The sequence below is a fragment of the Neomonachus schauinslandi genome, chromosome 12 (assembly GCF_002201575.2).
Source record: "Neomonachus schauinslandi chromosome 12, ASM220157v2, whole genome shotgun sequence".
Lineage (NCBI taxonomy): Eukaryota > Metazoa > Chordata > Mammalia > Carnivora > Phocidae > Neomonachus > Neomonachus schauinslandi.
The window spans coordinates 84,519,651-84,543,340 of record NC_058414.1 but is presented as its reverse complement, the minus strand read 5'-3'; the positions used below and the strand labels follow the sequence as shown (position 1 = coordinate 84,543,340).

The 23,690-nt window shown below is 42.6% G+C and overlaps 1 long non-coding RNA gene across 1 annotated transcript in view; it reads left to right on the top strand.

The window, feature by feature from the left end:
* The window catches only part of LOC110589043, a 21,572-nt gene extending 2,287 nt beyond the window's left edge, over window positions 1–19,285 (top strand). Inside the window, exon 3 of the long non-coding RNA XR_002480864.1 lies at window positions 19,234–19,285. This is a non-coding gene — a long non-coding RNA (uncharacterized LOC110589043). The remainder of the gene's footprint in view (window positions 1–19,233) is intronic.
* The last annotated feature ends 4,405 nt before the right edge of the window (window positions 19,286–23,690 follow it).

The window sequence follows — 23,690 nt, the reverse complement described above, 5'->3', positions numbered from 1 at the left end:
TCTGGGCAGTGGCGGCGGGGACGCGCCCGCTCCCCGCCGCCCCCGCGCGTCCTCGCCGCCCGGCCGGCCGGCCTGCTCTGTTTTTGTTTTGATGGAGCCCGCGTGCAGCTGGCGCGTGTCGAGTCACGTGCCGTGAGCGGGAGGGGGCTGGGGCGCGGGAGGCGAGGGCGCGGTGACGCACGCGTCCGGAGGGCCTGGCGCCCGCGGGGGCGAGGGGCGAGGGGGCGTGTGCCCCCGGCAGAGCTCGGTCGTGCTGGGTGTCGGGGCCGCATCTGGTGGGGTTCGTGGGAGTTGATGATGGGTGAGCCGTGTTCGGACGTGGGTGTGAATCCCACAGCACTTAGAGTTCGTCGTCACAGCATCTAGGCGAGCCTCGTCCAGCCCGGCAGAAGCGGCCCGGCCTGCGCGGATTCGGTGGAGCAAGATCTTACGGGCGTATTTCTGTGGGCACATATGTATGTGGTTCTTAATCCTGGCTGTCCATCATGTGACACCGGAGAGGCCTCGCTATGGAAACTTAAAGGGGCTCCCACGTGACACATATGTGGTTCTTAATCCTGGCTGCAAATTATAAACAACTTGAGAGTCATAGAAAGAACTCCGTTGCCTGGCTCAGCCCCAGACCAGTTGAACCCAAATCCAAATAGGGCCTGGACATAGAGTATTTAGGAAAAAAATCTCCCTCTGTATTTTTGACGCACAGTGAGGGGCGAGAACTTACAGAGGTAGCCAGCTTGATGGAATCGATGGTTGTGAAACCATCTCTCGTTAGGGATGAACTACTAAAAATAGCAGACGTAGTTAACACGCATTGATCTGTCACTAGAAGAGTCACTGTGTGTTGGCATGGTGGCTACGCAGATAGGGATACTTGATGAAATATTGGCATCCCGATTTTACAGTGGGGAAATTGAAATTCGGGAGGAAAAGTAAAAGTTGGACAGTGACGATCTGTGACCAGTACCCAGGGAGGCTGCCTTCAGACCTCCTGCTTCGGACTGTGGCACATGCTGCACTGAATTATGACTTTACCAAAGGGCCACATATTTGTGCGAATAGGAATCCTTCTCAGTTTGCCTACCAGCCTGTGAGTTTACCTGCGTGTATTTATGCACGTACTTTTACTTGCAAAGTTTTGCTTGTATTGAAGGGAGGAGAATCACTTGGTGAATTCGTTAAGGCCTGTAGGCTACTAACATTTACATGAAGTTTATTGTGGGGAGAGGGGGATCCCAGTACTGTGAAGAGAACAGATTCTATGCAAGTTTTTTGTTTTGTTTTTGTTTTGAGACCTGAGTATAGGGGTAAAGTGAAGTGCCCAGGAGTTGCAGGCATCTTCCGAAGATTTACATGAGCAGCCACAGAAGTCTTTCAGGTTCCTACTAATGATTGTTGTCTAGTGTTGTTAGCTGTGTAGCAGGCAGAGGCTATTACCAAGTTTTAGGGATTGGTTTTCACGTAGCTTGCAGTTTGGGTGAGGAAAGTTTATAGACCCACGGAGGCGAGCCTGACACAGACGTGAGTGCTGTAGGTCTGGCATGGAAATCTTCTCCCTCCTCTGTCATCCCCATCTTTCTTAATCGGGCATTGCCACTTTTGTCGAGCATTGCCTAACCACTTGGGGTTCCTTTACACAGCTCTGCCTATGTGGTTCCTCTGCTTCTTGAGTTTCTTCTTTAGGAAATTTCCCTTGGTTTCCCCTCAGCAAACACTTAAATACCCTCCCTGTGTCACCGCTATGTTTTGTACTTACTTGCGTCACTGCATTTATTACAACATGTCATGTCGTTTTTGTTCACACGTTGGTTGGACACTCTTAGTAAATTCAGCTTGTCAAAGGTGGGAGGGGTGATTGTTTACCTGTATATCACTGGAACCCAGTAGGCACTTAAGTTTGCTGCATCGGTCTGAATTGAATTCGTGTTGTGTTATATGTGGTGTTCGCCTGTGTCACCCGCCTTCATTCTTTACTGTCTTCACCTTCTCTGCTCCTAGCTTTTAGGCTCGAAGCACGCATCCTTGGACAGAGAATACAGCCACGTTGTAAGAGGAATAGGAAGGAAAGGGCAAAATGTAATCAACTTTTCCCTTGTTTCCCAGTTTCATTCCCAGTTGGCCAGTTGGACGGCGTGAATTTTCTTGGTTACTTCTGTACCCTGGGACAGATGCTCCACATTATCACTTTTCAGCTTGTTTAGGAAGGAAGAAGCGACATTGCATTACAGATGGACATATTTTACACACCATCGCAGAGTACAGATGCTTAATCACATTTCATTACACTGTAATTTTCAGATTTAGCGTTACAGGGTATTTGTTGAGCAGCACTGTCCTGTAGAGCTTTCTGAGATGATGGAAATGATTTATAACGACTTGAAGTGATAGCCACTAGCCACTTGGGCAGCTTAAATGTGGCTAGTGTGACCTAGGAACTGGTTATTTACTTGATTTCAGTGTAAATAGCCACCACTGGCAAGGGGTGCTGTGTCGGACAGCACAGTTATGGAGGATTGCTTATGGTTAAGTCTAGTACTTGCCAGGTAAATGTTTAGGTTAAGGTTATTCTGCCTTTAAAAGAAAAACCTTGATTCATTTTCTAGGGCCTGACACTGTGCTTCCCATTTAGAGATTCTAAGGTGTTTACTGAGTGATATTTTGGACCCATGTGAGGCCTTCATATTATAGAGCATCTGTCTGTGTGTTCTGTGAACTTTTCATGTAATTCATGAGGTCTTCTTTTTTTTTTTTTAGAAGCAGAATGGATTGATTATTAATAATTATAATTAGGAGTAGTTATAAGTTCAATGGATTTGAGCCCTTGGCCTGTAAACTAAATGGAAGTCCCTTAAGTTTAATCACTATTCTCTGATACATGGTGAAGAGCAGGCTCTGCATTTGTCTTGCTGGCCAGTGTATCCCCAGTGCCTCATACAATGCCTGACACATAGCAAGTACTTATAATTATTTGTTGAATGAATGAATGTTCAAGTAATTTAACCCCTCTAACGTAGCTTCAGAAGGTATATTGTAGAGCTGGAGAGGGGGCCGAGTAGCACTAACTACCCTGAATTTACTGTTCTTCCAAGGAATGCAGTCTTTCCAGGGGCACTGTTCTTAGCTCAGTGAGCTTGATTTCTTCCCTGTAAGATACGTAGCAGGACTTCTTACCCTTTATTAATAACAGAAAAATAAAGTCACAAGAAGATTTGGGGCTCAGGTCACAGAAAGGGAATTGGAAGTGTAAATCAAATTGAAGGAATTACTTATATTGCCTTGTGCACTTGTCCAGGATTCTTCTTCAAAGAACTAAAATCACGCACTGAGCTATGTTAGAAAATTTGGTTTATAAAATGGAAGGTGATTATGTATGTTAATAGAGTCTGAAGAGAATTCTGAAAATATATCTAGTATGGCATGATGTAACAGGAAAAACAGGAATGGAAACATTATTTCTTAAATCTCTAAATCTCAGTCTGTGGTAATCCTAACACCCAAGTTATAAATTTCTGAAATGGGATACTTAAAAATGTAAATAGAAACATGTGTAGTGGTGCAGATAACCACTACTAGACTTTGAAATATTTATGTAGAAAGGTACCATATACATCAAACATCTGTTCAGAAGGAGAGCCCTAAGGCCAGAAATTGTAGATTTCATTTCATGTGGTAGGTGCTGTATTGGTGGGTTGATGCGGAGCCCGGTATGTGGTCGGATGCTTGTGGAAGGCGGTGAGGCTGCTCTCTGCTTTGCATCACTCACCTGCCTCGTGGTGTGATGCGTGGCTAGATTACAGACAGGCTTGTCCTCATGCCTGGGACGCAGGCTAGCTTCCTGTCGTTCTGCTAGTATGTGTTTCACACTAGCAGAAGGAAAACATAATTGAAAACGTCAATCTGTTGTTTAAAAAAAAAAAATCACATGATACATTCCAAGATAAAATGTAAAGTTTCTTGTTTGGGGGGTGGGGTGGGGAGGGTTACTTTCTCTTTTAGCAATTTCTGGCCTCTTAATCCTTTAGGATTGCTCTTCACATGGTGTGAACGTTGGTGGTGGTGGTGGTGGTGGGAGGAAACCCCAAAACTGTCAACTGCATGTCCCATAAATTCCCGCTGTTTACCCTCAAAACCAAACCAAAATATGACCCTAACAAGACAAAACCCACCTCTGCTGTCGGCAACAGAAGTTAACAATTAAATAAAAAAGTCTGGGAGATTTGAGTTATGCAGACGTCAGTAATGTGAAAGGTTTTTTTTAGGTATTAACTATAAATTACTCAAGACAAAAGAATTTATATGTGTCTATGTAGCAATAATGTAAGAGTTCATATTGCAGAAGATCAAATGTATTTGGCTAGAAGATCACGTGAGACTCCTTGGACTCAGATATATAGTTAAAGAATCATTTTAGGTGTATTGAGAACTGTCTCTAGTGACGTTGGTCCCTAACTTGGTGTAAGAATTGAAGGAAGTTACTGGCTCCATTTCTTTCTCCTCAGTGGAGTGGGTGGATCAGATCAGTGAGCGGTCGCGTAGGATCACAGAGATTGCCGGACCCCACCCCAGAGTTTCTGACTCAGTGGGTCTAGGGTGGGCCTGATGATCTGCATTTTTTTTTGCAGGTTTCTAGGAGTTGCTGAAGCTGGTCAGAGGACCATATTTTGAGAACCACTGGATCAGATCATTTCTCCTAAAGTTTTATGAAGTGTTTGTGCCCATTTTCCCCCTTTTGCAGTGGCAGCACCTATGCTTTGATTTCTACAACCTCGCATCACTTAAAGATTGCCCTATGGCAAACTGAGTTGTAAAAGTTTAAAATGGAATTGAATTAATTGTATTTTGAGAGTTTCTGGAGAATTCCAGATATTTTGCAAAACCTTTGGGTCTGTTAAAACCCAGGATTGGGTATACTTACCCAATAGTCAAGGTCTCCAGTTAACGGTATATTGAAATATTCCTCATTTTTTTTTTAAAGATTTTATTTATTTATTTGACAGGGACACAGCGAGAGAGGGAGCACAAGCAGGGGGAGCGAGAGAGGGAGAAGCAGGCTTCCTGATGAGCAGGGAGCCTGATGCGGGGCTCAATCCCAGGACCCTGGGATCATGACCTGAGCTGAAGCAGACGCTCAACGACTGAGCCACCCAGGCGCCCCTCCTCATGTTATTAAAGAACTATTCACTGTTTTTTAAACCCGAACGTTCTATCAGATCTAACCGAGCGCCTTGTAATAGACAGCTCCAGGATGCGTATTACATAGTTGGGAGCTCATTAAATAAAATGGTGTTTATGAGATGTAGTTCCTTTTCCTAGTTAGGATTCTGTGGGTTTGGGTTCATAGTAGACTGATAGTGTGAACCTGGACATCCTCTGAAGGGATCTGCTTTGCAGAAGAGGTATGGTTGCAGGAAGGAGATGCCCATCACGGGGATGAAAAGTAAGTTGTCACAGCTCGGCCACTCCCGGTTTTGAGAACTTTGGGGAAGAGTAGAGGCTCTGCAGTTGTAAATGAAGGGCCTTTTGGGACGGAATCTGGCAGGAAGGCTGTGGAGATAGTAGATGTCCTAAAGCAGCCCTTGCAGAGCAAGCACACTGTTCTTACCCAGCCTGTGTTGTCTATTTCGATGGTGGGAGGGAGTAGAGAGGGGGGCTGTGGGGAGGGGTTCGTGGAGATTCTAGCAATCTAACAGGTGGTGCTCTGGAAGCCTTTCAGATGAAACTAGACTCCCAGGTGCCAGGAGTCAGATGGACTCAAGGTCCGAGGTGAGTGGAAGTGAGGTTTGACAATACATTCTAATGTGAGTGAATTTATTGGAGAAGACAGAAGAGCAAGATTTTTTGGGGGAAAAAATCTTAGAGCAAGAAGACATAAAAAAGAAGAAATGGGTGAGGAATAGGGAGTGGGAGGGTAAAAATGAAAGGTTTTAAGTTTTTAAACTGTTCTGAAACTTTCTGTGTGCGTTGACTAGTTAATAGCAGAGGCTTTGTTAGAAAATAAATTAACGAGTTTTCCTTTTCATTTCCGGTGAATACATCAAAATATCACCAGATGCTATTATTTGACTCACATCCCATGCCTTTCCAAAGTTACGCCCAGGATCCATGCAGTGCTTGCTTCTTTAGATGGCTTTATGATCGTTAACTTGTTTAAATCAGATTCCTGGAAGGCGCACACAGTGTTTATTACTGGATGTGTTTTATGGATTAGGAAACAAATCATTTGTGTAGCACAGGCCACAAATCTGGGCTGAGGCCATGAGATCTCATTGCTTTCCATATCTACTGGTTTTGATTTTTATCTGGAAATTCTCTATTTTCTAACTGCTTTTAAAAATGACTGAACCTTAAATTTTAAAGTTGAGTCAGCACCCGTGTAATTGATTTTAGACTATATTTCATGGAAAGGGCCTTAGATTTTGATCTGTTTATTTCTTTGAAAGGGACTGCATGTGATTTGCTGCTAGTCATTTCTTGACTCAAATATCTGTGACATAATCTTCGTAACTAAATCTGTGAAACTGGTTTGAATTCTTTAGACTTGATGGTTTGAGGCTGGGGTTGGCAGTCTGTATGACAGGAGTTCTGGGGGTGGCCCTTGGGCCAGTTTTCACCAAGCAGCTGTGGGAGATGGGAGGTGCTGCTGTATGATCCTGTGCTACCTCTCCCCCGGACCCTAGGACCTTTAAAAAGCCTGCAGTGCTTTAGGGAGTTTAAGACACTTAATACTTTTTTTCATATTTAATCACATTGACACAGGGCAATATCTTTCTTTGTCCTTCCCACATCTCTTGAGTTTCCTTTCTTCCAACTTGTGTCATTTCTGTTTCTTTTCACAGCCAGCAAGGCATCTAGCTTCTTAGGCTGGCTTCTGGTTGCCCCCCCCAGCCCCCGGATTTCCTTCATGATCCTGCCTCTACATTTTTCTGTTCTTCCGTGTCCCGTCGGTTCTCGCTTTGTGCTATGGCTGATTTGATTTAGTTTGGTGGAAAGGGCATTAAGGTAGAGCAATGTTATTAACTGTAAGAATGATTAATGGGTACTTGCCTGATTGGAGACTGTGCTAAGTGCTTCATGTTCTTTCCACTGGATGCTAGTTCCTACGAGCTACAGAACCTTGGGAGAGTGTCCAGCTCTGGGCCATAGGCTGCTCGTCTGGAAAATGGGGGACTTGGTGGAGTAAGTAAAATGTTTCTGGCCCTAAAATGCTGTGATTTGAGTTTATTCACGTTGTGGTATGATTGTCAATCCTCGTGAGACTTGAGCTTTTTGAAAGATACCTGTTCATCGAGACTGGGGTCCCAATGTAGGGGTGTTGCTTCTCAGCCCCAGGATGCGGAGACCCAGGACTCCTTATTTTAGACTACCTTGCAGTGTGGCTGGCTTTCTTTTTCCTTCAGAAGCTTAGGGATGTGTCTCAAGGGCACCCTTCTCCATACTTGTGCTGTCTACATCAGGAGACCTGAAAACTGAACCTGAACACTGCACTTTGGAAAGGTTGTTGACCCCAATTTGGAAGATTTTGCTGCTGTTGGAGGCACTGGGCTTCTAAAGACATCCCTTCCTTGATGGTTCCCTAGAGGAGTTTCTGGGAACCTGCTTAATTCTTCTGTTAATTCTTGAACAGCTCATAAAAAAATGCTACCTCAGATCCTTCTCTTGCAAAGTTGTACATGGTGTGTGACCTTGAGTGCTTGTTTCCTACTTCTAGGGGAATTTTTGTTAGTGCTCAGTCTCTCGGTCGTGTTCATAATGACGCCAAGCTACTTATCTGTTCATTGTCAAGGCCACTGACAATTGTTTTGCTTTCTGCTTTTACACTGATGCATCATGCATTCATTGCACGTACTGTCCATTTTCTAAAAGTCTATGATTATCTTTTTTGTTTCTTTATGTTTTCAGAGAGATTAATCATCGCTATGCTAGGAACACTTACTTAATCAGCTTTGTCTCTAGTGTTGTTCATATTCCTTCAGCTTTTCCGATATATTTTTTTTTTAGTTTTTCAAAATTGTATAATACCTAATTCTTACAGGCTCTATCCCAAAAGAATTTGTGATGACTCTTCCATTTTTAGGGATTATTGCCTGAAAATGCAGGTATTTGACAGCAACAAGCGAAAAATATTTTTAAATAGAATGCCATATATAGCCTTTCTTTAGGTTTTATCTTTGAAATCCGTGGTCTGTTTTATGCCTTTTAGTTTGTGAACAGTCACTGTGCTTGCTGTGTTTGTAAGCTTCTCCTTTTTTAGAGACCAAAGATATCAAAATCCTACTTTTCTCTTACTCTTAAAGGGTTCAAAATTAAGATTCCTTCTGCTACTAATTTAATTCTTCTGAAAAGGTACATAGGAGTTTGCTCTTTGCCATTTATCTTTGTCACTGTGTAACTAGCAGTTTGGAACAGGACTTGATAGGTTTAATGAATCAGTACCTTATTTAGTCATTTCCTGTCATCTACAGAATATTTTTCAGTAGCAGATCATTTGCGATTGTAAACAACAGAAATATCCCAACAACAGATTTGGTTTAAAAAGATTTTATCCGTGTAAGAAATCATGCCTTATCGTAGCTGAAGAACATGTGCTCCTGTGTGTGTGTGTGTGTGTGTGTGTGTGTGTTGTGGGGGAGGGTGATGGTGTGATATCCTGGCTTATCCTGGGCTCGTTCTGTGTCTGGTGGTCCCAGCCCCTTAACCCAGGAAGGGCCCAGCATTGTGGGAGGACGTTGGCAGTGAGACTCTGAGAGTGACTGGAAACGCCCTTCTTCTTACTGCATTTTGTTCTTGTTTTTGCAGAGTACTAGTTGTTGGAAAACACTGAATTGCAATTGTATAAATATACGTAGTACTTGCTAAACCGTCGTCTTGGCTCATTGTGCTCTTTTCAAGTGAAGGGATCTAAGCTCCGGAAAGATTACTTACTCATCAGGAACAGGTCAGGTCCTGGACATTCCTGGTAAAGTCCAGTGTATTTTGGATTGCAGCACTTTCTGTGTTACTTTTCGTGCATTGGAATCCTCCTAATCCTGAACCTAGACTCTAGGAGCAGACCCAAGTAAATATGTCCTCACTGGGCTAAACCAAAGAAAACAAGCGATGCTTAAAGATGTCTTGGCACCTCTCGGCAAGTTTTGTGTGGTGCGAGCACACCATGGCCCTGGGTATCCTGATGATCCATTTTGGGCCATTCCTCTCTCCTTGTTCATTCTCTTTTCTTTCTGTGTTCTTTACTCTTTCCACTTCTCCCCCCCGCCCTTTTTTTTTTTCTTTTTTCCATTTTGGGTTCTTTTTTCCTCTGTTCTATGTTTCCCTTTGCCATTCCTGCTATGGATAGCCTAGTAACACCCTGAAGTTATTGCAGGCATTTTTTTTTTTTTTTTTTTTTAGCCTGACTAATGGCAGCCCAGAGCTAAATACAGGTTTTCCTCTGATAAGATTCTGTGCTGGTGCAAACTATCTCTAAAGAGTTTAAAGAGCATATTCCATGTTGAATGGAAAGTATGATGTGAAATATATTTCACATGGATGTTTAAGTTTTGTGCCTAAAGGACATTCTGCCAACATTTAGGTAATAGTAATCACATAGATAATGAACTTCAGGATTCTTTTTTATTTATGAAATTTCTGGTGAACAGTGATGATGCTTGGGTTAACGTAACATAATGATTTTAAATTGCTTAAGCTGTAACAAAGTTTGGTGTAAAAAATGTGAGAGTCAAGTGGGTATTAAATACATAACAGTTATTTATGCTATTCTTAAGGATCAGAGTATATTCTAGCTCTAGGGGCTTCAGAGCTAATTTAATTACTCTTCTTATTCTATAGATAAGGCAATTTACTTAATTTTACATGCCTGGTTAGTGGTATAGTTGACCAAAATTAGGTCTCCCACATTGCTATCCACTCTGCTTTTTTTGGATAGAACATTCGATTCATGAAATTTCGAGGTGAAATGGGCAGAGAAGCCTGAGAAAGAGTATGTGCGTTCTAAGCCTAACTTGACTTGAATTTATTAGTTATGAGATGAGGTGCTTAACCTCTCTGGATCCCAGTTTATGGATGGTTGTACTTTAAGGTCCCTTCCAGGGCTGTGACTTGTACTCCGGTGAGAAAAATGAAACAGATTTAGATTTTTCCTGTTGTGCATTTCTTCAGTTTCAGTTTGTGTCTTATTTTGAGTAGATAGCTTTGCTAGGTTTTTTTTTTTTTAAGTAGGTAACATTTGTGTATTTTATTGTGAGTGAATCAGCTTTTCCAAAGTATATTGTCATTAGACACAGGTTGTTTTCTTAATATAACGGCTGCTTCTGTGTGCAAGTGTTTCTAGCTTCAACTTGGTTAACTGACGTAAACACACATTTAGAGGCGGGTCCCCCCAAGTTTCAAACTGGTGGAGGGGTACCGCCATGTGGAGTATTCCACAGAGAGAGAACTGAGAGGTGCTTTATTCAAATTGTTCGTTGTTATTATAGCGTGAGAAAGTAATATCACGTAGGGGCGCCCGGGTGGCTCAGTCAGTTAAGCGTCTGACTCTTGATTTCGGCTCAGGTCGTGATCTCAGGGTCATGAGATCGAGCCCCTGCATAGGGCTCCATGCTCAGTGGGGAGTCTGCTTGAGATTCTTTCCCTCTGTGCCCCCCCCGCCCCCGCTCTTTCTCTCAAATAAATAAATAAATAAATCTTTAAAAAAGAAAGCAGTGTCATATAAATAAGATTTAAGAGAATTTGGCTCTTCTGATTTCTAGAGTTGCTTTATTTGGGGTTGTGGAACAGGTTTTTCCATTCTTAGGATAATCTGGCCTTGTTTGTGTCAGAGAGAAGACAGTTGTGACAATCTAGGAGGATAGGAAAGATGAGAGGAATTTAAGCATTGGAGAAAAAGATGAGATTGGAGATGCTTTCCTAAGAGGAGTGTGACTGTGAGCTCTGAGCCCCTTCCCTCATTGCTTAGCAGTAATGACCATGCCCCTCTTTGCTTTAAAGAAACCCATACTTTCTTTTTCTTTAAAGATTTTATTTATTTATTAGAGAGAGAGAGCACAAGCAGGGGGAGCTGCAGGCAGAGGCAGAGGGAGAAGCAAACTCCTCGCCCAGTAGGGAGCCCGATGCGGGGTTCCATCCCAGGACCCTGGGATCATGACCTGAGCTGAAGGCAGATGCTTAAACCACTGAGTCACCCAGGCGACCCCCCATACTTTTAATTAAACACTTTTGAACGCCTCTCACGTGCATTGTGTTGAGCTGGGTGCTGTGGGAATTAGAAGAATTATCCATAAGAGCTTCCTCCTCTAGATGTTTACCCTCCAGCTGGGTCTCCAGTGCATAGACCATGCAATGAATGAGTGAATGTCTGAGTACCCCAAAGAGTGGTCCAGGCAGGAGAGAGAAGGGAGGAGGAGTGCAGCAGTAGGGAAGGACCCCAAGGAGCCGTGCAGTTGGAGCAGCTGGAGGATTGGTAGTTAAGGGAGAGCGTGCGGGGTTGCTGTTGGGCTAGGTTAGGACATAGGCTTGAGAGTTGGGAAATGACCATCGCATGTTTTAAAGTGGCAAATGAGGGGACCTCTGAAAGTACCAGAGCCTTCTTACCCTATCTTTTTATCTTGAAAACTTCAAACCTTTAGAAAAAGAGTACTGTAAATACTCATATGTCCTTGTAGATTAATCAGTTGTTAACATCTTGCGGTGCCTTCTCTCATGCTTAGTGTATGTGTGTGTTTTGAATCAAATGTGGTATGTACATTTATAATATTTGGACCACTTGACTATAAGTTGCAGATACCATGACATTTCACCTCTAAATACCTGCAAAAGAGGACTTTCTTCTGTATAACCACAACACAATTATCACACCTAAGAAGTTTAGCATTGATATAATACCATGGTCTAATAAAAAGAATATATTTAAATTTGGGAGTGCAATGTGTATTTATTTTTGTTTTTAAAATCAGGAAGACTTGTCTGGCACAATGTGTATTGAATGAATTGGTGGGACAAGAGACTAGAGCCACGGAAACTGGTTTGTATATATTTAAAACATCACATAGAGGGGCACCTGGGTGACTCAGTCGGTTAAGTGTCCAGCTCTTGATTTCGGCTCAGGTCATGATCTCAGGGTTTTGAGATGGAGTCTCAAATCTGGCTCTTCACTCAGCAGGGAGTCTGCTTGAGATTCTCTCTCCCTCTGCCCCTCCCCCAGCTCGCACGCACGCATGTTTTCTCTCTCTAGATGAATAAATAAAATCTTCTAAAAAATAAAAAAATTAAAAGTCACGTATAGTCATGAAAACAGAGGAAACATTATATTCTGATATACTATATTCTTGAATACAATTTTTAATATATACTTGATACAATCTTAAAAAGGCATAAGAGAGTATAAAAAAGAGAATTTATAAATAGTTGCACACATATAGACATATAATATCTCTGGACGGATAGAAAATGGACCATAACATTTCATGCCTCGAAAAGAAGGAAGCGAGCAGCTGGAGGATAGGGAGATACTCCCCTCAATATCCTCTTTTACTTTTGAAGTTTGAATTGTTTGAAATTCAAAAATAAAAACTAAGAAGCAAGCTAGCCTTAACGTGTTGATACTATTAGCTTAGTAGTGTGTAGGGTAATGCTTCTCTTTATGTCCTGAAGAAATTTAGAGACTGAGACCTGAAACAAAGAGGATGGAGGAAACTTTGTATCTTTCCAGTTTTGAAGGGAAATCTGCTGTTGTGCCATTTAATGGGAAAGGGTTTTTTTCATGACAGGAGAAGGCATGTTTTCAGGAGCTGCTGGTGCAGAGAAGAGGGACTTGGGTGGGGTCTGATATCCAGGGAGTCTGCATTGCACAGAGGAGAGCACCGAGGAAGATAGGGTAGGAGTTTGTATATCCCTCTTGGAGTAAAGGAGACTATTTCCTGCCTCTAAGAATGAGAAACCGGAAGATAATTTTGTAGTTTGCTTCTGTAGAAAAGTACAGAAGATGGCAGAGGGGACTTAGAATCTGCATTGCATACATATATATACGCTGCCTTTGATGATTAAAGGTAAGTGTGTTTAAAAAGCTGCTAAGAGAAAATGAGCATTTAAGAGTAATGTCTGGCTTTCTTCTTGATTTGTTTTTAAAGAGAGATTCTTGAAGATTATAAGAAGGTTAAAAGACCTTATTGAGTAAATAGCAGAAATCTATGTTATTAGTAAATTATTTCCATTTGATAGCAATTTGATTATTTCGTGTGATGATTTTTATGTAATTACATAGTGAACTTGTGTGATGTTTATCCTTAAAAAACAACTTTTTCACAGTGTTTTGAATTAAGTTGCATGAAAGGTTAAAATTAATTTCGGAGTTGATGCAGCCACAGTTTATTTTCTGTTGTTGTATGATTAACACAAAGTTATTGATTAGTACTTAGTGCCTTTTCTTTTGAAGGCCGGTGTTTATTATCAGTGAGCGTTGAATTGCTCCCAGTGTCCATTAGGCATCCTGTGGTTAATAGAGACAGATAGCCTGCCCTTGATAGATGCTTCTGGAAAGTTAAAGTTTCCACAGTGGTAGTTAAATTCCCGTCAGGGAGGGAAGCTGCTGATGGCCGGGACAGGCCTTCGGAGAGGAGGGGAACTCCGCACTGTTGAATCAGGCACCTAGGGTGCGACTTCGCAGGTGAACAAATCTGATTTTATCAGTTCGTTCGGAGTCCATGGGGCTTGTGAGACTGAATGATGCCGGCCAGCCGAGCTAAGCAAGCTTACGGCCGACTGAACACCCCGGTGTTAATTTGCAGTGGGAGATGTACTGTGGCCACCTGTAGACTTGTTGAAAGGATAACCTTTGGATCATAACTTTACTTGGTGAACACAGAAATAAGATGGGGACAAATTGGATATCTTCAACTGATACTTCATCAAGTCCCTGGAATTTGATAGAGGACTTTTTGCACCCCAGAAGCTATTCTGCTTAAAGCCTGGGGCCTAAAATTAGAGCTCCTTTACTACAGTGTGGTGCTGGATAAATGGGAAGAATTCTTTTCCAGTTCCCTTGCTAATCAGTTGGCCCCATTGCCTTATGCCGGATATGTTCCAATACAGTGGGGACGTAATATAATAATAATGATTGCTTAGCATGTGTGGGGCATCTTGCTGAAGTGTTTTTCTTCTCTTATTCCCTTAACCCCATGATAGCCCTAGGAAATAGGTACTGTTATCCTTCCCACTTTATAGATGAGAAAATACAAAGTTTAGGAAAGTTTAGGGCTTAGAGCCCAGCTTCTAAGCCAGGTAGCCTGACTCTCGAAAAGCTTTAGCCACAGGTGATAGAATTTCTTTTGTACATTTCAGCTTCTTTCCAGTTGTGTTTTCCTTAGAATATAGGGTGATCATTTTGAGACAACCTTCTCTCTCTTATCTGTCAAATGAACGCTTAGGAAATAACAGTTTCTGTGAAAATGTTTAAGCAGTAACTCTTAGGGTAGGTTCTTTTTTTTTTTTTGAATGCTGATCTTGATCTACTTGTAATTTTGAGTAGTTTCATTTAGAGAATGGACCATTAAAAATTAAAAAGGTTGCAGAAAAACCCCAAAGATAATGCAAAGAACAGCTCTTTTTAGATTCACCTACTAACATTTTTCCGTTTACATTTGTGCATATTTTCTTGCTCTCTATATTTATATGTGTGTTACACATGTTTTTTCTGAGTCATTTGGGATGTTACATATTGCGTGGCCCTTTATCTCTAAATATTTCAATGGGGATTTCCTAAGAACAGAGATTTTTGCTTACATACAGCTACTACTTCATAAATTTATACTGTTAAAATATTACCATCGAATCTGCTATGCATATTGCGATTTTATCAGTTGTCCTATTAAGGTCCTTTATAACATTTTTTCCTGTGGTATGAGATCCAGGCTAGGGTTATATATCCTATTTAGTTGTCATATCTGTTTAATATCCTTTCATCTGGAATATTTCCACCATTTTTCTTTGTCTTTTATCAGATTGACATTTTTGAAGAATATAATCATACCTGTCCTTTTTTTTTTTAATAATAGAAATTTCCTCATTTTGTTTGTCTGATGTTTCCTCATCTTTAGAATCAGGTTATGCATAATAGGCCAGAACTTACTTTTTCCCCTCCTTAATAAGTTTATTCTTTCTCAAAGTCAGGAAATTAACACTCATATAATAATATTATCTAAGTACAGACCTTCGTCAGATTCCGTCAATTATTCCCAAAATGTCTTTAGGGTAAGAAAATACCAGATCATATGTTACATCTAGACTTAATTTTATCTGGAACAGTTTCTCAGGCTGAATTTCATGGCATGAACGTTTTTGAAGAGGATTAGCCAGTTATTTCTAGAATGTCCTTCAATGTTGTTTTGTTTGAAGTTTCCTCACGGTTAGATTCAGGTTTTGCACTTTTGGCAGAAATACCGCACGAGGGACATTGTGTTCTCAGCACATCATATTTGGAGTCACGCGATGTCTGTTTGTCCCGCAGTTGGTGATATTAATTTTGATTACTTGGTTAAGGTTTGGTCTGCCAGGTCTGCCCCGTGTAAAGTTACTCTTTCCCCCTTTATAGACAATAACTGTCTTGTGGAGTGATGTTTTTAGTTCACGTCCTAATGACTCCTCAAACTTTTACTCATAGGCTTCAGAATTATTGGGTTATTCTTTTTTTTTTTAAGATTTTATTTATTTGACAGAGTGAGAGAGCACAAGCAGGGGGAACAGTAGAGGGGGAGGGAGAAGCAGGCTCCCCACCAAGCAGGGAGCCCGATGTGGGGCTCCATCCCAGGACCCTGGGATCCTGACCTGAGCCGAAGGCAGATGCTTAACCATCTGATTGCCTGAATCGGCTATTCTTATGAAGTTTGCCCAGTAACGATTTAAAATGCTATCATTCCCTCTTCATTCATTTATTGGTTTTCTCCCACAAAGAAGAGTCTTCCCTTAGCTCTTATTTATTTATATTGGTGTTGATTCATGGATTTGTACTTGATTCTTGTTTTATTATCATTACTGATTTTGATGCTCAAATTGTCCTGGATTTGGGCCAGTGGGAGCCCCCTGAGGCTGGTGTCTATGCGCTGTTGACACGTCCCCATCATTGTTTGACACATCCTTACTTTGTGGCACAGAAGAGTCTTCCTTGTGAACTTTCTCTGCCTGCACCCTGGAAGTAAGTGGTCACTTCATGTCTCCATTCTTCTTGTATGAGAATACCTCTGTCTCCAAAGCCTTGCCAAGAGTGACTTTTTATAACTGTTTAATTTTTGCCAATCTGATGGGTGAGAAATAGCAACTCAGTGTCGTTTTAATTTCTCTTTATGAGTGAAATTGGGCATCTTTTCATATGTTTAAGTGGTATATGTGTGTATGTATATGTGTGTATGTGTGTGTGTTCATGTTTTTGGTCCATGTTTCTGTCCTAAGTTACTAGTATTCACTTCTTCAATTTTAAGAGTTCTCTATATATTATGAATATTATTTCTTTATCTGTGATACAATGCAGATATTTTCTCTCATTTTATCTGTTGCCTTTGGTTAATGATTTTTTTTCTTGCCATGCAGATTTTATTAAAAATTTTCATGTAATCACATTATTAGTCTTTTCTTGTACTTTTCCTGATTTTGAGACACAGCATGCTTTTCCTTATTTAGGAGTTAGAGAAGATTCACCATTTTTTCCTCTGTAGTACTTGTATGGCTTCATTGTTTTACAGTTAGATCCCTGATTCATTTGGAGTCTATTCTTGTGTATGGTAAGAAGTATGGATCTAATTTTATCTTTTTCCAGTTGGCTAACCAATTGTTTTAACCATTTATTAAAAGTCAGTTTTTGCCCCAGTGATTTTTAGATGCTCCGTTTTGTTGTTGTTTTTTTAAAAATTATTTATTTATTTATTTTTAAGATTTTATGTATTTATTTGACAGAGAGAGACACAGCGAGAGAGGGAACACAAGCAGGGGGAGTGGGAGAGGGAGAAGCAGGCTTCGCGCTGAGCAGGGAGCCCGATGTGGGACTCGATCCCAGGACCCTGGGATCATGACCTGAGCCGAAGGCAGATGCTTAACGACTGAGCCACCCAGGTGCCCCTGTTGTTTTTTTAATACACTACTAAAGTTCCATCTGTACTTGGGTCTGTTTTGACTTTCTGTATTACACACTGGTTTGTCTGTCTACTCTTGGGCCAGCAACACACTTTTCATTATAGAGTCTTTAGAGTATAATTTAATGTCTGGAAGGGCTAGTCCTCTGCTCTAGCATTTTAGTGTTTTCCTGACTGTTCTTGCACATATATTTTTAATATGAAGTTCAGTTTCAGTTGCTAGCTTCATTAAAAAGAATTGTTGGTATTGCAACAATTATATTGTTGGGGATTGCATTAAATTTATAAATTAATTTACAGCAACTTGACATTTTTGATGTTGACTTGTTCTGTGCCAAAATAAGAAACGTCTTTTAAAAAAAAATATCGTATTTATTTATTTGAGAGAGAGAGAGCACGAGCAGGGAGAGAGGCAGTGGGGGAAGTAGATTCCCTGCTGAGCTGGGAGCCTACCGCCCTGCTCCATTCCAGGACCCTGGGATCATGACCTGAGCCCAAGACAGACGTTTAACCCACTGAGCCACCCAGGCGCTGAAAGAAGGTGTTTTTTTTTTGTTTGTTTGTTTTTAAGTAGTTTCCACACCTACTGTGGAGCCCAATATGGGGCTTGAAGTCACGACCATGAGATCGAGACCTGAGATGAGGTCAAGATGCTTAACTGACTGAGCCACCCAGGCGCCCCTAAACAAAATGTTCTGTTCTATGTGTGCATTAATGTGGAGAATATAAAGATAGCAAAGCTATGATTTCTACCTCAAATAACTTAAATACAGTTTTGGAAATAGGTATATGTTTATTTACATGTGTTAAAAAAATAGAAACATTCCTTTGATAGGTGGACTTTGAATTGAACCTAAAAGGAAGTGTTGAATGTAGTTTCGTGGAGAGAACCAAGGACATTTCAAGTGGTCATTGCTCAGGCGAAAGTAGAAGCAAGATTTTGCCGTATCACGTGAGGTCAGTGAGATCACCAGCCTCAGACTGAAGCAGTGTGTTTGTATCCAGAAGTAAAGTGGGGGCGGTTGGTGGAAGGCCTTGAGTGGCCAGGGTTTGGATTTGAGCCACTCAGCAGCAGAGGCCTCCTGAATTGGTAATCTATTGCCGTGTAACAAATTACCCCTAACGTTTGTGGCTTAGGGCGCCGGTAAACATTTATTATCTCTAACAGTTTCTGTGCATGTGGGATTTGGGAGCAGGAGGGACTGTTGCCTCCTTGGCAGTCCTTAGAAGTGAACCAGTAAATTCAGCCCACATTCAGGGCTAGGTTCCATGCTTCAAGGGGAGGAGTGTTGGAGAACCTGGGAACACACTTGAAAGCCTGTGTTGGGAACAGAGGGGCAGTGGCATGATTTTGAAAAGGAAAAAGACCACGGTTTCTAGAGGAAGGTTCATTTGGTGGCAGCGTCAAAGATGAAGAAAGGGAGGAATCACGGGTAGATGGGAGTGAAGTAATCCAGCAGTAAGGTACAGGTGAGGGAGAAGCAGGACACATGCGAGGGCCGAGAGAGGATGGTGGGAGTCAAGGTGGCCCTAGGGCTTTCAGAGCTGCATAAAGATCCGGTGCAGTAACCGGAAAGAGAAGCCAGTTTTAAGGGGATTAGGGTACTTGTTTGGTTTTAGACACTCAAGGGGAAATTCCTAAGCAGTTGAGAGTTGATAGAACCAGGGCTCATGTTGAGACGTCCAGCCAAAGGGGGAGAGTTCCGATCTGTCACCGCAGATGTCATGGTTGAATTTCTCAAGGGATGAGGACACAGAAAGGCCAGAGCATTGGGACCCAGCCCCGGGGGGAGCCATGATTCGGAGTACGGTCAGCAAGAGGAGCCGGATGTGCAGCATTAGAGTGAGAGGTGAGCCAGCTGTGTTCCTGGCAGCAGCGAAAAAGGTGGAGGATCAAGAGCTTCAGATGTTGCAGAATCTGAAGAGAATGATGTTTGAAATGAATGCATTTGCCTGTGAGATTATTAGAGGTGACAGCAGTTTAAGTGGAGTAGAACAATTTTGGAAATTGGATTATAACATTTAATTCGATGATTAACTTTTTAAAAAGTGCTCGAGGTGGGAGGATGAGTGGCTGGCTTGCCTTTAGATTTTGAGATCTTATCTCCTTCTTGCCTCCTTTTAGCACCGTCCAGCCTCCCTGGAATGGTACTCATCAGATCTTGGATTGAGGGATGAAGGAGGATTTTACCTCACTTGTTTTCAGAGACTTTTAACTGTAAGTGAAGTCGGCTTACTTTATCATCCTTTTGCTTCACATCCTGCTTTTAACTGTTCTCACCTGTGCCCTCCCCCCCCCTTCCTTGCCCTTCCTTCTCCTTCCCCTGGTTTGTATGACTTTCAGGATCAGTTCCCAGACTGAGGATCACCCGCTTTTCCTCTCCCTTACCCCCCAACTTTAAGAGCAATTCTACTACTCATGTTTTGTTAACTGAACTTGCAGGGATGCAGTTAATGCCTATGAGATATGATTAAAATTAGTAATTGACAAATGTCAGTACTAAATTGAAAAGGATTTAGTGTTCCTTGTTATTATGTGTCTGTCCATGTGTACAGTCAGTTTTCAAATTAGTAAAGTAAGTGTTGGTAAAAGGGAGCAAAAACATGAAAATATTCTTAGAGTTAACTTCATGTGACGTAGTATATTTCAAGATTTCTATAAGGATTTGAGATTAAATAGACCAAGAAATTGCGTAGTGAAACACTGACAAAGCCAGAAAAAGGAAATCTGAGTTTTCTCTGTTACATGATATGATGATTATTATTTTCTTATTTTTTTCTGATCGTGTTGTTTTTCTTTTAAGAAAAACTTTGGTTTCACTAAAGACTTCAAGAAACTAAACAGAATAGCAATAATAAGTATCATTTCAAATCAAAGAGTAGACTTTCTTGCTGCGAGAAAAAACTATTATTGATAAGTTCTACTTAGCAAAAAAGATAAGATTGCTCTCAGTCACATCATCTTTGAATAAATAGGGCAGCATTGAGTAATGCAGCCTGGCTCTGCAGAATGCATAGAAGGTGAGCATGGGAGAGACGAAGAGGGGGCGGGGGACGGTGAGCTCAAGTCGCAGGAGTGAGGGGAGTCTGAGAGATGCTGGTGTGGAGCATGGGTAACAAGTGGCTGTTGGAGGCACGAACAGAGAAGCACTGCTGTGAAGGTTCTTTCGTGACTTTTTTTTAAGATTTTATTTTTGGGGCGACTGGGTGGCTCAGTCGGTTAAGCATCTGCCTTTGGCTCAGGTCATGATCTCAGGGTCCTGGGATCGAGTCTTGCATTGGGCTCTCTGCTCAGCGGGGAGCCTGCTTCTCCCTCTCGCTCTCCCTCTGTGCTCTCTCTTTCTCTCTCTCTCTCAAATAAATAAATAAAATCTTAAAAAAAGATTTTATTTTTAAGTAATCTCTACACCCAACATGGGGCTCGAACTCACAACCCTGAGACCAAGAGTCGCTGGCTCCACCGACTGAGCCAACCAGGCGCCGCTTGTGAATTTTATTACACCTATTAAGCTTTTCCTGTGTGTCAGTGGGAGTGAGAGAGAGGGTCAGAAAAAAAAAAAAGGGAGTGAGAAGGGGGTGTCAAGAGACCAAAGATTGTGTTGTTTGTCTTCACAGTTAAAGGTCTGGATATATTTGCAGTATGTCGTGATTCTTAGTACTTGTGCTTGGGCAGTTGTCAAAAAGTTAATGTGGTTAATTGGTCGAGTTTTCTTTTCCTGTCTCTCACCCATCCTACCCCCTCCTCTTTCCCTTATCTTCTCTGAGAGTCCCTTCAGGCGCCGTCAGTCCTAGAAGCTTCCTTCAGTGGCTGCTTCCATTCCCAGTGCCCAACACTGGCTGGGCGGATTCTCCTCCTCCATGCCCCTCCGTCTCCAGGACGTCTTGGGAATCACTCCACCACTCGGCTTCTGCAACATGTTGTGTGCAAGCCTGTTGATGTGTTTGTTTTCTTTACTAGACTGCGAGCTGCTTAGTGGGAGGCGTCAAGTCTCACTCACCTGTGTATCCCCACATCTAGTACGTGGTAGTTGAACGGACAGAGGAATGATTTTCCCATGCCTTGTAGTAGACACACTCACCACCGGCTGTCAGTGTGGCAGTGACATCGCTGAGCTTTGATGGTTGGGAGATCCGTGACCATAGAGATAGACCACCTGAGCCTTACAGAAATCAGGGAGGACTGAAAAATAAGTAAGCTGGAGTTCCTGATGTAGGGGTGCTCTGCCGAGAAGGTTTCAGGGATGGCTGGGAGCAGGAAACAGATCATGCAGTGCTGTGTGGGGGGTGTCCCGGGAGAGGCCTCAGGTGCAGGCTGCTCTGGAAGCATGTCATTAATGCAGCCTGGGCAGGTCCTGGGGAGACTGGCATTTGACTTGGGTCTTTGAGTATGTAGTTGCTCATCATGTGGAAAAGGAGGAGCATGTGCCAAGCTGTAGAGGTGTGAGGATCATTTTCTGAAGTTCCTGGGAGTTGGGGAATGGGAACGTGGCGGGAAGTGAGACCAGGAGGAGCCATGTGTGTAACGCTAGTGTAGCCGGTCCTTACCCTGCTGGCCGTGGGGAACCAGTGAAGGTGGTAAAATCAGAAGAATGGCACAGATGCACGTGTTTTATTTTATTTTATTTTATTTATTTTCTTAAGGAGGCTCCATTACTAGTGTGGAGCCCAACACAAGGCTTGAAACTCACGACCGTGAGATCAAGACCTGAGCTGAGATCAGGAGTCGGACACCTAACTGATTGAGCCCCCCACCCCGGTACCCCCCAGATTCACATTTTAGAAAAATGCCTGGCAGCAGCGTGAAAATCGCCCTGGAAGGGAAGAACTAAAGCGAATACATTGGTGTTAAGAAACAGGTGCTGGGCGCCTGGGTGGCTCAGTCGGTTAAGCGACTGCCTTCGGCTCAGGTCATGATCCTGGAGTCCCGGGATCGAGTCCCGCATCAGGCTCCCTGCTCGGCAGGGAGTCTGCTTCTCCCTCTCCCACTCCCCATTTGTGTTCCCTCTCTCACTGTGTCTTTCTCTGTCAAATAAATAAAATCTTAAAAAAAAAAAAAAAAAGAAACAGGTGCTGGGCGCCTGGGTGGCTCAGTTGGTTAAGCGACTGCCTTTGGCTCAGGTCGTGATCCTGGAGTCCCGGGATCGAGTCCCGCATCGGGCTCCCTGCTCGGCAGGGGGTCTGCTTCTCCCTCTGACCCTCCTCCCTCTCATGCTCTCTGTCTCTCATTCTATCTCTCGCAAATAAATAAAAAATTAAAAAAAAAAAAAGAAACAGGTGCAGCAGTCCCAATGCGTGGGATGAAGGGCCTGGATTAAGGCGTTGTGGTGGAGGTGTGGAGAGAAGGCATTGAACGTGTGGTCTAGGATGTGGCGAGGTGGGATTTGTGAGATCTGTTGACTGGAGCTGCATGCGTGGAAGAATAGACAGTGGTTGTAGATTTTTTAATTGTCTAGCCATTGACGAGGAGAGTAGAAAGGAAGCCTTGGGCTTGGGTTTGGGGTATTTGAGAATGGGGCATCCAAATGGTAACTAGCGGACTGTTAGAAATGTGACTCTCAAGTTTAGGAGCGAAACATAGGGAGTGTGGAGTCACACGTGTGAAAGGGTGTGATTACAAAGGAAGAGCTAGCTGAACAGTGAGGGAAGGCCGAGCAAAGGACCTGGGACACTTAAAGGGCATACTCAGGAGAAGGCCATCTAAAAACAGATTCAGAAAGGGAATTTGCCAACATCAGATGCCACCAAGAGGTTAGGTTGGGATGAGAAGTAAAATGGGGCCGAGGGTTTGACCAGGTCAGATGCTCTCAATGAGAAAATCTGTAATACTGGCATTAGAAACTTCATTCCACTGACTAAGTGCAGTGGGTCTTAATGGGTAGGGAAAATGAATTTGGACCACCTTTTTTTTTTTTTTAAAGCAATTTAATACAGGAGGTAGATTACAGATAAAGGGCAGTGGGAAGGTCTTTATTTTAGGATAAGGTAGTGTAAGTATACTGCGATGGTCTGAACGTGTCCACACAGGCTTGGAACAGCAATTGCAGGAATGGAGAAAAAAATGACCAGGGATGGGTCATGGCATATTGCCCAGCAATGAGGGCCTGGCCAGAGTGGAAAGCAAGTTATTCTACCAAATGGTAGAGTTACCTGACTTTTCTTCCATGGCACTCTCTTTATCCTGGGAGCTGGAACAAGTGAACTACAACATGATTATTTTATGAAATAATTATTTTTTTTCAAAAGCATTTATTGTAAGATTTTCTTTGTTTTTTTATTTATTTAAAGATTTTATTTGACAGAGAGAGAGAGTGAGAGCAGGAACACAAGCAGGGGGAGTGGGAGAGGGAGAAGCAGGCTTCCTGCCGAGCAGGGAGCCTGATGCGGGGCTCGATCCCAGGACCCTGGGATCATGACCTGAGCCAAAGGCAGATGCTTAATGACTGAGCCACACAGGCGCCCCATTTTTTTTTTAAGATTTTATTTATTTATTTGTCAGGGGGAGAGAGAGAGAGCACAAGCAGGGGGAGCGGCAGGCAGAGGGAAAAGCAGGCTCCCCGCTGAGCAAGGAGCCCGATGTGAGAC